Raw genomic sequence first — 16,536 nt, forward strand, 5'->3', positions numbered from 1 at the left:
CTTACCTGTATCTAAACAGAAAGTGCGCAGCATGGATTTTAATGTCTGATGGAATCTTTCCAAAGCGCCCTGGGATTCAGGATGCCATGCGCTAGAGAACTTATGCTCAATGCCGAGCTGTTTTCGAATCTGCGAGAACACCTTGGACATAAAATTTGTCCCCTGGTCAGTCTGAATAACTCTCGGCAAACCGAAAGTGGAAAAGAATTTTACAAGAGCTTTGGTCACAGCTTTGGCATTAATTGTGCGTAACGGTATAGCCTCGGGGAATCGCGTGGCCGCACACATTATAGTTAAAAGATACTGATGGCCCGACTTAGATTTTGGCAATGGCCCGACACAGTCCAATATTATACGCTCAAAAGGCTCACCTATGGTGGGAATAGGATGTAATGGAACAGGAGCTATGTTTTGATTCGGCTTGCCTGCAACCTGACAAACTGAACAAGACCGACAGTACTCCCGAACGTCGGATTTTAGCCCCGGCCAAAAGAAATAACGAAGAATGCGCTCGTAAGTTTTATTAATACCCAAATGACCGGATAGAACATGATCATGGGCAAGAGCCAGGATGTGCGAACGGTAAGAAGCAGGGACAACAAGTTGGTGAGTTGTATTCCACTGACGTGCATTACTTTCGGTTGGTGACCATTTTCGCATTAACACCCCATCATCCCAATAATTAGCCAAATTACAGCGATCGATATTTTCTCTCTCTACCACAGAGTCAATACACTTAGTTAAAGAAGGGTCTAATTTCTGAGCTTGAGCCAGTTTTTCTTTGCCAAAATAAGCATTAGAAGTACCGTGCCCTTCAGAATTCAAAGAAGGTTCAGCTTTGTGTGATGGCAATTTAATTTCACATTCCACAGTCTCCTGTGGTGAAAGCATGAACGTATCGGCCAAATTAAAATCATTATCCAGCTTACGAGACTGTGCGCGCGTCACAGCACATGCAGGAAACACCGTGGGAAATTTCTGAAACAATTCAGAGGATTCACTCACATTTCCTTCCGGCGAGTCAACCACAACAGGTAAAGGGAACACTTTTCCCCCAGCCAAATCATTACCCAACAACAGGGTTACACCATCCACTGGCAATTTGGAGCACACACCTAATTCTACCCGTCCTGTTACGAGCCCTGATCGAAGGTACACGGTATGTAACGGGACCTTCATGCAGCCCAGCTCCATGCCGCGTACCAGCACGCTTACCCCACATGACGAGGAATCAGAAAAATTCAACGCACTATCCAGTATAAAGGATTGAGCGGCCCCAGTGTCTCTAAGAATAGTAACAGACGCCCACTCACTACTGTCACAATCAAAGGAGACGAAACCATTTAATAAAAAAGGTGCGTAACTAGGATCCGCTTTACCAAAATCGGCTTGTGGACCAGCTGCTTTCTGCACAAAGCCAACATTTTTAGCACCACTACCACCTCTCTTGGGGGTTTTCTTACTTTGCCAAGCCTTGCAGTCTGCAATAAGATGACCAGGATCCAAACAATAAAAACACACTCGAGAATCACCTGAACTATCACTTTTTCGTGCTGTATTTATTTTAGTAGACGCGCTACGAAAAGTCTCGACTGGAACACTACTCTTTTCAGCAACACGGCGCGCTTTCGTTTCCCTTCCTAACGAAGGAGAAAACTCGGTTTTGTGAGTCAAAACAAATTCATCAGAAAATACAGCAGCATTAGCAACTGAAGTAACTTTTCGCTCATTTAAGTATACAACAATATTATCCGAAATACACTCCTTAAAAGACTCTAATAAAATCAGCTCCTTTAGCTGTTCCATGTCACTGATTTTACTTGCATACAACCATTTTTCAAAAAGGGCTCTCTTTTCATGAGCGAACTCCACATACGTTTGGTTGGCAGTTTTTACATGGGCTCTAAATTTTTGTCTATAGGCTTCTGGTACCAACTCGTAAGCTCGTAAGACCGTAACCTTCACAAGATCATAATTTAAACTTTGTTCAACTGAGAGAGTAGAGCACACCTCTTGCGCTTTCCCAACAAATTTGCTCTGGAGCAACAGAGACCAAACTTCTTTTGGCCACTTTAACGCAGCAGCAATGCGCTCAAATGAAGAGAAATAAGCATCTACTTCAGTCTCTCTAAACGGGGGCACCAAGTTAATGTACTTGCTAACATCAAAAACAGCAGGGGTTGCAATACCTGTTGGCGTTCCAGGATCCATAGCAGAAGCGTTTACAGAACTTGGGGAGCTAGATGCAGCAGGTGCAGGAGAAATTAAAAGCCTCGGTTTTGGGACGGGTTTAACAGATGACGCCACCTCTAACTCAAGCCTTTTCAACTGCAGCATACGATCAGTTTCAAGTTCAATAGCCCGGAGCCGAACTAACTGTGTCTCATACTCCTGCCTTTTAACTTTAAGATCGAGCTCTTTAAGCTGTATAGCTAAAACAGCATCAGCCTGAGATGTTACAGGAGCAGCAGCAAAAAGTTGAGATGGCCCTACAGCCGGTACGTCTTCCCCCGGAGGGATTACCTGTTCCGGAGAAGCGGCTTGATCCAGGCCAGGACTTGGATCCGACACCGCCGCAGACGCTTCTGACCCGCCCACCCCAAGGACCGCACGTGCAACTGATTCAAGCTCTGCAGATTCTGGCAATACCTACAGCTCCACCAGCTTAGTATAAAGCACAGCTTGGATCACGTGCTTTGACGCTCCACCAGGTACAGAAACTTCAAAGAAGTCAGCAATCGGCAACAAATCCACCTTACGGCACCGTTGGAACTCCTCTATAGAAGGACAGAGAGTGAAAGTGGTCAAATTAAAGGTACCAGAAGCCATAATTAACACTTACCTCTACCGCCCCACACCAAAAAAAAAACTGCCAACCAAATAAAAACGCCCATACAACAGGCTCAAAAAGGCGTTTAGACGAGCCCCCAATTATGTTACGGCCTGGAAAACCAGACCAGTAACATATGCTAGGACGACACCCGCTCACGCATTTTTAGCCCAGACCAAAGATGATACCAACCACAGAAATACAAGCCAAAATGATTTATTTATAATAATCAGTAGCATTTACGTCAGGGATAAGAAATGCCTAAAATAACAAACAAACAAAACTAACTTAGAAATTTAGAGCTCACTTACCTAACAAAAAAAAGGAAATAAAAATACATAAATCTTCCCTCCCTCCCTAACTAACAAAACACAGGAGAAAAGAAACCCCCTCCCAAAGAAACAGGCCTTATCCCCTACAGTGCTACCTTGGCTTTTAGTATTATTTGAAGTGTATTTACAGAAGTAGTATAACAAAGTTAAGTAACATATTTTAGTTATCTAAACAGCTCCGTTTTGACTCACGACAGCACAAACAATCAGAATAGTACGACAGGTGGTTTGGTCTGGGCGGCGTGGTGGTTGAATGGGTCGGGTGTCGCGCTGCACTCCACATCGGCCAGCGCTTTATAGTGACGCAGGACCAGGATCAATTAATCAGCTCCTCCCTCTCACAGGTAACCTGCAGGACTGATAGAAAGAGTGAAGGAGAGCGCAAAAGTGAGGTAGCTGAGAAAAAGGAAGGCAACAAAGAAAAATATAAACATCTCCCTCCGTAACACTGGTGATGGCAGAGTCTGCATTAAGTTCCTTTTACCTGCTTTAGTTGTGCTCTGCCGGTCATTAATGACTTACCTGAAGGTACTCATATCTGATTAATCTTTACTATCCTAGAAGTTCTACAAGTTTTATTGTCTGTTCCTGATTTCTTTCTTTCCGTTTCACCACTGGAACTCACTGTTAGTTTAGTAGGCTAATGAGCTCCAACAGTCCTGTCGCAGGTTTACTCATGTCCTCATGAAGAGTTACCGTATTGTCTGTGTGATTAAATACAATAACATATCTTAACTGCAGTATTCCAAAATTTAGTGTAGCCTAGATTGTAACCACTAAAGAAATTACATTTTGATTGACATTTATGCTTTTCATGTCAGCATAAATTATATCAATGATTGTTATCAGGAGATTTCTATCACATTCTCAGTATTTTTAATGGAATTATCTTCTGAGCTCTGTGGTTGAGGTATCAGTGTATCACAGTCTGATCTTAAGTGCACTACACAGAAAAGAGGAAATTAACTCATACATTTAAATGTTACCTTTTCTTGGTTAATGGCTTGAAAATGATGTAAACAGCATTGCAATGTTCAAGTATAAGTCTGTTTATAACCGATTAGACCTCTCTCTGACAATATGCCCGTTTATGTGCAGCATGCTAAGGAGGAGTGAGTAATTTTATTAGAGGCATAAAAAACAGACACAAACACACAATATAAACACTAATTAAAAGTCTCAAGTCTCCCCGTCGGGGAATCGAACCCCGGTCTTCCGCGTGACAGGCGGAGATACTGTCCACTATACTAACGAGGATAACTGAGTTTAGATCTTCTCCAACACATGAACTGACCTTCTACTGGTTTATGTATTTTTGGACGTATGATGTGAAACACTTTAATAGTCAAGTTTCGATGGCTGAATATTCATAATAATTAAAAGTTCATTGTTATTTAAAAGTGTAAATGCATTATTGTGCTACTATATTATCATTATATGACAGACATGAAATGATCTTAAAATGACAATATTATTTTTTATCACAATTATTTCTGGAACAATATACCATCCAGTCATATAAAATCCTCTGCTTTCTGTTTGGTTGATTTGGATTAGTTTTAGCTCATTCTTTGAGACTACGTGCAGCCATGTGCAAATGCAGAATATTACAGTCATCTTCATCATGTCAATCAGAACCGTTTACTTCAGATGAGCATGTTCTTTATACAGAACAGAGATAGAAAGCCCATATAAAACAAATAATTCACTCCTATCTGATATACAATTTTGGTTAAAATCACATGTAATAATTTAATAATCTGAGTCTTAAATTGTTTAATCTGTTGTATTTATTATAGTGTTATAGTTTTATGTTGCACTTTATATTTGTCTATTGTATTATTGTTCCATGTTGCACCATGGTTCCGGAGGAACATAATTACGTAACACTGTGTTACATGTACTCAGATGTAATGACAACAAAAAACTCTTTACTTGAAATCTCTGTGCAAATGTTATAAAAAAGTATCGAGTCTCCCCGTCGGGGAATCGAACCCCGGTCTTCCGCGTGACAGGCGGAGATACTGTCCACTATACTAACGAGGATAACTGAGTTCTGCAGTGCTTTAGATCGCTGATATACCTGTTACTACACAGCACTCACCAGTCAGGGGCAGAGTGGAGCTGAGTTACCCAAAATGCTTTGCACATTTCAAGTCCCCGGGATTTAGGTTATGTATCGAAGTTTACAGCTAAAATAAGTGATCAGGCTCACACAGCTCTTAACGTCTTACTGATGTACTACTCTACATTTACTCTATATAACTGTACATTTGATTAACAGACTCTCTGCAGGTGGTGGTGTTTTACTAACCATGGAGTGGAAGTGTGAGTGTGTTGGTGTGGTGGTGAGGTTCTAGCTGGTGATCTTCAGTACACTCTTGTTTCTCTTCAGATCGTATAAATCTTTCGCCTTTTACTAAAGATTTCCGTGGGGAGGAACATTATGAGTATCAACTAATTTTTTGACGCCCTGCTGAAAAGTGGGGTCCCTTGACTGGTTCTAAAATTAGAATTAAATATGGTGTTTATTGTGTCCGCAGTAAGTTATTTAAACGTACCTTAGGTTTGATCTGTCGTTGTTGAGCTGTAGTGAGAATGGGATTATTATACAAAGGTTTTTGCATAGAGGGGGGTTAGTTAAGCAGAAGTTCAGTTCAGTGGTTGGCGCGGTTATAAAATCTATGCAGTATAGAGATTTAGTGCGTGCTTCTGTTGTTTTCCGTAACGCTGTCTGTTATCAGCTGATCAGAGGTTCACATGTGTAGGGTATTTTTTTTTTTCAGATCGCGTGCCGCGGTGGTATTTGGATTGGTTGCAGAACCACATGCGTGTCAGTTAACGGGTTAAAAAAGGACAACAAGCAGTAATCCTCGTTAGTATAGTGGACAGTATCTCCGCCTGTCACGCGGAAGACCGGGGTTCGATTCCCCGACGGGGAGACTCACGATTTTAACTTGATATTTAGATATTTATTAAAACCTCCGTTGTGAGTTTGTTGGAATATAAACCATCACTCCAGTGTTCTAATGGTACAATGTAGATAGATAGATAGATAGATACTTTATTTATCCCGAAGGAAATTTAGGAAATGTGTTTGCTCATTGGCTCAGAAGGCTAATTGATGATTAGAAAACCCTTGTGCAATCATGTTCACACACCTGAAAACAGTCTAGCTCATTACAGAAGCTACAAAACTGACCTTAGATTGAGCAGATTGAGTTTCTGGAGCATCACATTTGTGGGGTCAATTAAACGCTCAAAATGGCCAGAAAAAGAGAACTTTCATCTGAAACTCGACAGTCTATTCTTGTTCTTAGAAATGAAGTCTATTCCATGCGAGAAATTGCTAAGAAATTGAAGATTTCCTACAACGGTGTGTACTACTCCCTTCAGAGGACAGCACAAACAGGCTCTAACCAGAGTAGAAAAAGAAGTGGGAGGCCATGTTGCACAACTAAGCAAGAAGATAAGTACATTAGAGTCACTAGTTTGAGAAACAGACGCCTCACAGGTCCCCAACTGGCATCTTCATTAAATAGTACCCGCAAAACACCAGTGTCAACATCTACAGTGAAGAGGCGGGATTTTGGGCTTCAGGGCAGAGTGGCAAAGAAAAAGCCATATCTGAGAAAAGAAAAAGATTAAGATGGGCAAAAGAACACAGACATTGGACAGAGGAAGACTGGAAAAAAGTGTTGTGGACGGATGAATCCAAGTTTGAGGTGTTTGGATCACAAAGAAGAACGTTTGTGAGACGCAGAACAAATGAAAAGATGCTGGAAGAATGCCTGACGCCATCTGTTAAGCATGGTGGAGGTAATGTGATGGTCTGGGGTTGCTTTGGTGCTGGTAAGGTGGGAGATTTGTACATGGTAAAAGGGATTCTGAATAAGGAAGGCTATCACTCCAGAAGGTGAGTTGGGTGGTTGAAGAAGATTAGAGATCAGTTATCTGTTATCTGATCAGTTATCCTCGTTAGTATAGTGGACAGTAACACCGCCTGTCATGCGGAAGACCGAGGTTCGATTCCCCGACGGGGAGGGGTACTGTTTTTCACATCTTTACAAAGTAAATATACAATATAAAAATAAAAAAAGACCACCTCAGCTTCTCAATTGATTTATTTGATTTTGTTATTTATAGGTATATGTTGTTTTATTCTATAAACTACGGACTAATTTATCCCAAATTCATATAAAAATATTGTCATTTGGATCATTTATTCGCAGAAAATGAGAAATGGCCAAATTAACGAAAATAGATGCAGAGCTTTTAAAACTCAAATAATGCAAATAAAACAAGTTCATATTCAAAAAGTTTTAAGAGTTCAGGAATCAATATTTGCTGTAATAACTGGTTGAATAACAGTTTTCATGCATCTTGGCATGTTCTCCTCCACCAGTCTTACACACTGCTTTTGGATATCTTTATGCCACTATTAGTGCAAAAATTCTGGGTTGTGATGATCAATCTTCCTCTTGATTATATTATAGTTTTCATTTTGGTTAAATCAAAGTAACTCATCATTTTAAATGGTATCTTATTTTTTGTCAGAGCTGTATATTTGGTTATGGTGTAATGGTGTGGTTCACTCTTCACTTACACTTTGTAAGCATGTGTGCTGCCATTTCACTGACTTTTTACTTTTTAATACAAATGCAATAAAATATGTTCAAAAACATCTCTCTTCTTCCAATCAATGCAAATCCATATCTGGCCAAGAAAAAGGTCTGTACAACAGCTTTGTGAACTAAAGGTACATAATTCATGGATGTTTGTATGTATGTTTTTTATTATATAAAAATTAGTGTACACACATATAAATATGGCATATTAAATCTGTGTAAAATTAGCTGGTGTTTATTTATAGTATATCTTGGAACTTCACCACTGTCCAAGAAAGCAGATTCTGTCGGCATCTAAATTAACAAATTAACATTATTTAAATTCTGGCTTCATTGACTCTCTAATCTTGTAGCTGGGACTACTCTGATGTTTTAATAAAGAGCAAGAACTACAGATAAAAGGGCTGGCCAGGATTTGTCCAGTTGAGTGACCCCTGCTGGTCATGAGAAGAACTGTTTTAACAGGGAGCTGCTTTAGGTAAAGGGTGTTTTTATGAGAAGAGTATAGCTGCAGCCTGGAGAACCTCCAAAGGGGAGGAACATACCTCCAAACAGGCGGAGCCTACCTCCAAGTAGGATGGTGCTTGGTGTTACGCGGTATGGTGTTTTTCACGACGTTTTGTGCTTGTAAATAACCCCAAAGGTTAATTAATTAATCTATTTCGTTTATTAAATGTTTATTCCTTTTAAAATGCATTTTCTAAGAGTCTAAAAGCATATTGTGCACATTGCAACCACATTTTATTTATTAAAAAAAAAACATTTGCCATGCTGTGATTTTTTTAAACTATAAAATAGTAAAGATCTAAATAATAAAGGCAGTTATTTATTAATTGCCAATAATATTATAAATACATACACACTACACGTATTTTATTATATTGACATTTAAGAAATATAAATAATCATTAATTGTTGACTAATATATTTATTGACATCCATGAGCCTTTTAATCACAGAGGACTTTTTTGTGGCATTCGGCAGAGAAATGGAGCTGTGTTGAGTGAGGTCTCCCTGCCACGATGTAGACTTTTATATAATATAATATAAAATAATATAATATAATATAATATAATGTGATAGTACATTCTATATAATATTAAATTTGATGTAACAGAATAATAGTAATAATAATCACGGACGACTTTTATTATGACATTCGCCGGAGCCGTGGTGAGAGAGGTCTCGCAACACAAAGGCGCTACCAGTCTTGGAGGTAAGCCCCTCCTCTTTGGAGGTGCTCCAGTCTGCAGGAATACATACTTGGGTTTTTATTACTAAATGTATCTTTGACAGGGTTGTGGGTAAAGACTTTAAACACCAGTAAGTGGGGTTTATCACTGTCCTGACGCCTGGCTGAGGCCCCAAATCATATATTCAGTATTTTAGTATGCATACCTGTCAAGTTTTAGATTTAAAAATAAGGGATATTTTCCTCTGTCCGCTTAAAGCCGTCCCACCAGCCCAACGAAGATTCAGTATCCCTTACATTTTAAGACAGGTTTACAAAAAATCTAAAATAACCACATGTGAACCACTTACACACTACAATCAGATTATCAGAATCTGAAATGCTGTGGACATTCCTACATATGTCATTCTTTTAATACAGCCAAATTAAAAATCCTTTTCTAGATATTAAAAAAAGTTAAGATTTCATGTCTTTTTTGCCATAAATGCACTCTTTTATAATATATATTTTTTATTTATTTAATAGATTTAAAATTGAACAAAGGGTGCACAAATTCTGCAAAATGACTGTAGGTGACCTAAAAATAGTATTATGAGCTTTTACTAAAAGGACATGGACCAGATATATTCCATCAGTAAAAATTAGTCTTAAGGGACCTACACAATAATTTTTAATTAATACTTCTTTCTTTTGATCACTCAACCCCTGATCAGTTCAGTTAATTTCGGTCCTCTCCACATTTTCTAGTTAAACTGAGTCACAAGCTGTAATTTTTTTATTTGAAAAGGTTTAATCTGTGTGTTTTGTTTCGGAGACGAGTATTTTTAAGCAGCTATCAGAAAAATCTCATCACAGTTTACATGATTAGCCTACCGTTACCTTTCTTTTAGAAAAATCGCTGTATATCCAGATATTTTTTAACATCAGCAGCTCCAACTAGCTGCCTGAACTCACAGCGACGGGGGGCTTCCCCACACTGACCCTCCTTTGCAAGCTGATTGGCTGTTTCTCCTGAAAGGCGGGACTTTCTCCTTGAACCGGCTCCACGATTGGTTAAGAGACACAGCGCGGTCAGTGCCCTGTCTCCTCAATAATATATATTTTTTAATCTTAATATAATACGGGAAATTTACGGGAAAATACTAATACCGGAGGACGGCGGGGAAGAGGAGTAAAATACGGTAGTTTCCTGGCCAAAACGGGAGACTTGACAGGTATGAGTATGTTAGACGGCCCAGCGGACTAAACATGTCAGAATATAAATAAACACAGTATTAAGTTAAAGAGTAACAAAATCTTAAGTTAATGAAAGTAAAAAGATACGTTTTGTTTCATTATTTTATATACATATGTAATAATACCATACTACGTTTTTTACATATTAGTTTGGACAGTATTCTCTAGTCTAACAGATCATTGACTATCTAATGTAAAATGAACTTAGGTGTTTTTGTATGGGCCGGTCATTCAGTCCTAACAGTAAGCAATTATATCTTGTTACAGTTGACTTGTGCTACACTAATAATGAAAGTAAAACCTGGCACCAATTGTCTCAGCTCCTCGTTAGTATAGTGGACAGTATCTCCGCCTGTCACGCGGAAGACCGGGGTTCGATTCCCCGACGGGGAGAGTGCAGTATTTTTATTAAGTATTTAGATTTTTTTCCTGTCTGTTCCTTCAGACAATAATGACAAATTATGTTATGATGTTATTGTGTTACGGTTAAGTGTTTAATAACAACATTCACCATATAATTGTCAAATTACACTGTACAAATTAATGATTGTTACCTTACCTTCACAAATAACTCTGAACATAGAGAGATACTTTACCAACTTTACCATTAATCATAAAATTAAATAAGTTTTTTTAGGTTCAGCAGATACAAAATTAAGAATGGCCTCAGAGTAGATATGCAATAAAAAATACATATAATTACATTACCTTTTATTTATAGGGTCTTCTTATTTATCTAACTTTCTGTTTTACCTTTCACCTTTTTATTTTTTCTATTCATAAAATATTAATAATATATTATTATTTTCATCCTTTTATTATTATTATTTTCTTGTTTTACTTTTGGTCTTTTACCTTTTTTTTCCCATTTGTTGTGTCCTTATTATTTTTTGTTTCATATATTTTATTTTTCTAATTATTTATCTCTTTATTTTAGTGCTTTACATTTTAGCCTCTCCACTTATCCTTTTATTTTTAATTATTTAAATTCTTCTTAATTATGTCTTCTCTATTAAGTCTTAAATTGTTTGCTTGTTTTTCTAATGCTTTTACCATTTAATTTTGATTGTTTGGTTTATGAAGTTATTATACTACTTATTTTAGCTCACCTTATTAAATTGTTGATTTTCATTTTTATTTATTTTTCAAGTTGTAAATATTTGTCTGCATTAAAAATGTGGGTAACTAAACTTACTTACAGGTGCATCTCAAAAAAATAGCTAATAATAGAAAAGTGACTTTGTTTCAGTAATTGAGTTGAAAATGTGAAACTCTTATATTATATATTACACACAGTTTTGTACTTCTTTTATGTTTGATAATTATGGCGTACAGCCAATGAAAACCCAAAAATCAGTGTCTCAGACAATTAAAATTAGTCAGCAGAGAGAAGCATGAAGTGCTGTAAGATTTTGTGGGAAAACACTGAACTGACTTTGGACTTGATATAAAACAGTGGATCAACACCCGCAGATGACATGACTGCAGAAAACTACAGAATTCTGAATGGGATTAGAACATGAGCGTGAGGGACATAAAAAAACCTGTTTTGTAACCTGTTTTGGAGATGAGGAATATTTGAGGTTAAATCTGATTATTATCGGTGGTTGGTTGTTACTTTTTATTGCCACTCCAGCACAAATGTGGCTATTTGTGGCGATAATTTTGGTGAAAATGAGTGAAACCTGTAGAGTTTATTGAGTTTTTGCTGTATGATCTCCTCACCCCTCCCACTGCTCTTTCATTGTGGATGCGCAGAATGTCTTAAACGTCCGTTTCAGACAGTTCAGGTTTGGCACGTCACGTGGTTAATATACCGTCAATATTTTACAATACCGTCACCATATTTAAATACCGTGGTATACCGAAATACCGTCATACCGCCCAACCCTACTGTAAGCCATAATCATCAACAATAAAATAAATAAATGCTTAAAATAAATCTCTCTGTGTGAAATACATCTATATAATATGAATTTCACATTTAGCCGAATTACTTTTCAATGATATTCTAATTTTTTGAGATGCACCTACACTACTTACTCATCTCCTCTTGGACGCAAGTGTGAGCCCTCTTGGAACCCACTGAGATTGTATTGCGAGGCCTGGTACTCAAAATGAGGTTAACATGGGAGTCAATGAGAGTAATCTGGGTTCTCGGAGAATCACTCCGAAAGATGCGGTACTGTGGGGAACGCATCTCAGTCGCGATTACTCTAAGATATTTAGAGGCAGGACTGGCTCTCCTGTTGAATCTGGAGGAAAAACGTGCCTTTGGTAGGACATCCCACATCACCCTAATGCAGAAAGCTCCACTGATTCTTCCTATCCTTCTTAATGTACTCCATATATGTGACTGAGTCAGGACAGGTCATGCTGTCATTCTTTCACAGAATCACCAAAAGCTCTAAGCTGTTTAACCTCAGCACCCTGTGAAATATACACAGATTGGTCACTTGTTTGTCAGAGAGATCTTTTCAGGGTCAGTGACACACTCTGACTGTATCCGGTCTGTACTCTTATTCAGCCTGGTCACAAACTCAAGCTGCAGGCTTCTAGTGGTCATCAGGCTCTCATCCCCCTTCCTCACCCAGTTACACTGATGTGTTATATTACTGACAGTGTTGTGTTTATGGAAGCTGAGTCTTCTACTTTACCACACAGCAGCTCACCCTGCTCCTCTCTGACTCCCTCACTCGTTCCTCAGCCTCAGATACAGCCAGCCTCTTCTCTCAGGGCGCTGAGTCGATGATGACACTGTGTTTTCAGAATACAGCAGTCTGACCCTGGACTTGAGGTCAGCAGAGGTAGAAACCCACCCTGGAGAGAGAGAACAGTACTGTGACTAAAGAACCAGGATTCATCTAGTTCTCTGACCTCTGCTGGCCAGGAGAAGAACTGCTGCTCCAGGAAAGGCCTGAGCTAAATAGACTGCTTCTACTATCACTGTAAAGACGTGGTTCTGGCTGGTCAGGAAAGATAATGACACCTAGGGCAGCAGAAGCATGGTCAGGATGTGTGTTGTAGGCAGGTCAAGTTCAATACACACTATTAAAAGTACAGCTAACATTGTACGGCCACAAATAAACGTGTAGACATTCATCACATTGTTCTCTCCGACTTTCTGACAGGGTTTCCCATTCTGCTTTTTTTTTTTACTTTTCATCCATCTCCCACTTTTTCTCACACCACCACTTTTACTTACTGTGATTTGGAACAGATAGTCTTGGATCAGTTTCTGAAAGCATTAATCCATTTCAGTGTACCTGTTGCTGTTTTACTACTGGCCCTTGTAGTGGTGTGAAAGTATGTGTGTATGAGAGAGAGTGAAGAGAGAGAGAAAGAGAGAAAATATATGCGTCAAAAAGATCACCTTTCATCATTTAAATGTCTGCAGTTCCAGGTTACCTGCATGTACAGTGTATATGTGTGTCTTTACATATATGAGTGTGTGTCTCAGCTCCCCGACCTGCAGTATCAGTAAAGGTGTTTGGTGTCTACTCGTTGTACATTTCTTGGGACAAGAAAGTGTCAAGAGTCAATCACACAGCATTTCAGTTTCACACCTTTATACATACAGTTGTTTTCAAAAAAGTGTTTTAACAAGTTTGACATTTATTTTTTTATCTTCACAATCAGATCAAATAAGGACTTGTAAAAAAGACAAAAGCAACTTAAATTACAACAATATTTTTCTAATTTACCAACAAATGATTTTTTGATTTCCTCAATCATCCCTTCAGTCCCATACAACATTAGTACTTAGTAAACTCCCTTTGACTGTAATAAAATACTTTAGATTTGAAACATAGCTTGGCACAAGTTTCTTGTAGTGATTATCAGATATCTTAGCCCATTCCTCATGGAAAATGCCCTCCAGTTCTTTGACATTCTTGGGCTTGCGTGTTGCAACTGCCTTCTTTAAGTCCCACCAGAGATTTTCTATGAAATTCAAGTCAATCGATTGTGATGGCCAATTTAGAATCTTCCAGCTCTTCTTCTGCAACCAAGCCTGAACTGCAGTTTAATTCATATTTTAAAATGTTTTCTAATTTTCTTCCTGAAGTGTAATTTTAAGATGCTAAATTGGAACAAAATTGTCTGCACAATATTGTCTTTATGCTTATATCCATGTTCTTAGGGCTGTCATGATCAGCAGGCAGAAGTGTTGTGCCACATTCAGACTGCCCGCCAGAATTTGACTCCCCTTTATATACACATATATTATGGAGCAGCATGCATGAACATATCACTGCGTGCACGCTTGTCATTGCAGGGACAGATTTATTCATATTATAGACAGATTCAGCACTGTTACATGTATTAATGTACAGAATCCAGACAGCCAAACACGATCTCTTCCCAAGTCCACACAGCCATGACGAAAATGAGACCTGAGTGACATTAAGTAAAAAATAAACAAAAAAAAGCACTGTAGCCTTTGAAAGTGAATAGATCTAACAATATGTTAATAATTTGGGAATTATTTGGTAAAATTGTTAACTTAAACAACACAAATTCAAAAAAAAAAAGCATTACATACTGCAATGATATTTAAAATAATATGGTAAAGAATTTTATCTGTAACACAGCACTATGTCCTGCAGTTGTGCATGAGGATCAATGGCGGTAATCCCTGACCCCTGCCTTGCTCTCTCACACTAGAAGCTTTGCTGGACCACCACATTGTCCTCTCATCTTACTGATCTTCTGCAGGGTACTGTGGCCTGTGGGAGGATTCAGTCTGGCCCTTTCGTTCCATCAGGTATAGATTACTCTGAGACTCTGAGCAGTGAGACAATCGTTCAGATAGAGAGAAATCTAGGAGGAACTGATCAGGGCTGACCAGTCTGAAGTGGAGAACTTCACATTATCTGAGAAGAAGTGAGATAGCACTGCTGTCTCACCTTGGCATGGAGAGAGAAATGATCCACTCATATCAGTCCAGTTCTGGGGTTCTCCAGTGGGATGAGATTTCCAGTCATGCTGAGAGAATCCAGCGGTAACTGACCCTCGTCAACTGATATAAGGCTCTTTTTACCCCTTGTGTCCTCAGTATCATCTGTGCTCCTGTAATCCAAAGCCAGAAGCGTAGTCCACTGGGTGAAGAGAAGACGTCTGAGACTGGCAGCGTGAGAGCATAAATCTCTGAGGGAGTTTATTAGATATAGAGTGTTGACCAGGAATGAGAATGATTATGACATTATAGCCCAAACTACAGCTACAACACTGTCTTTTAACTGTTTCACTTTTTCACCTACACTGATTCTTAGACTAATCAATCTCCAGTAGACCACCTTTGTACTTTACTAGTCATATTTACCATGTATGGACATTAGAGGTCAGGGAAATTTGATTCTGAATCATTGAGACTTCAGGATTGTGTGTTCATATGTAGTGTTGTTCTCTGCTCTGGCACTGTAACATGTCTTTGCCAAGGTGAGACCATATGTGAGCACAAGGTGGGATCGTGTCAGCCAGAGTTGCTGTAGATGCAAAACTACCTATCGATCGTAGACGTCAAGGTGACCGGCTGCTGAATTATGAGCCTAATGGAGGGTGCGATGATAGATGACGCATCTAAACCCAAACAGGGAAGGTCCATAAACCTGGCTAAGCTTACAGTCTATGAAGGAGTAGAGGGAAAAGTGGAATAATACCGAAAAGCTCAAATGACTATGGAAAATCATTCTTGGATTTTTCTTATTTTTGATGAATTTGTTGAAAGAAATCAAATCACAAGATTTATGAGTAAATATCCTGGTTTTGAAAGACTGTACCTGTAGTATTTAGAAAGGCAAAATGAGAGGAGGTGAAAAGTGAAGAACCAAAAGAACCATAATTTTGATCTCAGTTACTAAGAAAAACAACAAAAACATTTATTAGAGAAATCAAGCTAAATTAAAAATAAAAAACACATTTAGTGGAGAAAAGAAAAAAAGCAGAACTAACAATATGAGCCTTTTACAGATTAAGCAAATGAAAATAAGATTTCACCAAACCATGATCTAAGTAAATTTTAAATATCATACATATACACATTTTAAGTAAAAATACATGCCATGTGTTTACTGGACCATATGATACAATTTGGAAGATATACATAGTGTGTAAAATTATTGAACATTTTGAAATAAGTTTGTCTGCAGACAACATATATGACACTCTTTGCTGTTTCCAGCTGAAGACTGAGGATTCCGCAAAATGTAGTTTAACAATAAGTTTAAATCGCTTACTTATGTCCAATTGTTTGTTAAATCTAATAAGAAACAAAAATTGAATAACTGTGGTAACCATCATAGTTTGAACAAAGAGAGA

The 16,536-nt window shown here is 38.3% G+C and overlaps 1 non-coding gene across 1 annotated transcript; it reads left to right on the forward strand.

Annotated features, from left to right (window-relative positions):
- The first annotated feature begins 5,537 nt into the window (after nt 1–5,537).
- On the forward strand, nt 5,538–5,652 carry LOC125785771 (U5 spliceosomal RNA). Its single transcript, XR_007428125.1, has one exon. It is a non-coding gene; the product is annotated as a U5 spliceosomal RNA (small nuclear RNA).
- The last annotated feature ends 10,884 nt before the right edge of the window (nt 5,653–16,536 follow it).

This window comes from Astyanax mexicanus, chromosome 1 (genome assembly GCF_023375975.1).
Source record: "Astyanax mexicanus isolate ESR-SI-001 chromosome 1, AstMex3_surface, whole genome shotgun sequence".
Taxonomy (NCBI): domain Eukaryota; kingdom Metazoa; phylum Chordata; class Actinopteri; order Characiformes; family Acestrorhamphidae; genus Astyanax; species Astyanax mexicanus.